Source organism: Triticum dicoccoides, chromosome 3A (assembly GCF_002162155.2).
Source record: "Triticum dicoccoides isolate Atlit2015 ecotype Zavitan chromosome 3A, WEW_v2.0, whole genome shotgun sequence".
In the NCBI taxonomy this organism is placed as follows: Eukaryota; Viridiplantae; Streptophyta; class Magnoliopsida; order Poales; family Poaceae; genus Triticum; species Triticum dicoccoides.
In genome coordinates this window covers 692,702,500-692,703,154 of record NC_041384.1, presented here as the reverse complement: position 1 = coordinate 692,703,154, position 655 = coordinate 692,702,500, and positions in this window count along the sequence as shown.

Sequence of the window (655 nt, the reverse complement as noted above, 5' to 3'; positions counted from 1 at the left end):
TAAATAATGCAGAAAACAGAACAAAAAACTGAAATAAAAATAAAAATAGCAACAATAAGTATTTTGTTGTAAGTAGAAACAAAATAAAATAAATAAAGCAACAAAGAAAACAAAAAAAGAGTTTTCAGATTTGAAAACTAATGGCACTAACAGAAAGTTTATAATTTTTCTAAAACTAAAAGCAAAAAGAATTAAAAAATAAAGCAAAAGGCCAAAAGAAAAATAAACCAAAACCAAAATAAACTAAATAAAGCAACAAATAAAACAAAAAAACAAAAAAAATGCCACCTACTGGGCCAACACGGCCTGAATACGACTAGAAACCCTATGGGCCAGGATTCAGGCCCGTGGAAGGCCCAGTAGGCCCACAGGCACAGATGGCAGAGTTAGGCCCAAAAGCCTGCTTTAGAGAGGAGCTCGAGAGGGGAGCCGCACCGCACCTTATAAACTGGTGCGGCTCCCTCTCAACTAGCGAGGTGGGACTAAACATTTGGCGCGGGGCAGCACAAGGCCTTTGGTCCCGGTTGGTGGCACCAACCGGGACTAATGCCCACCTTTAGTCCCGGTTGGTGCCACCAACCGGGACCAAAGGCCGCCGCTTCCCGCCCTTTGGGCTGCTGAAAATTGGCTTTTGGTCCCGGTTGGTGGCACCAAT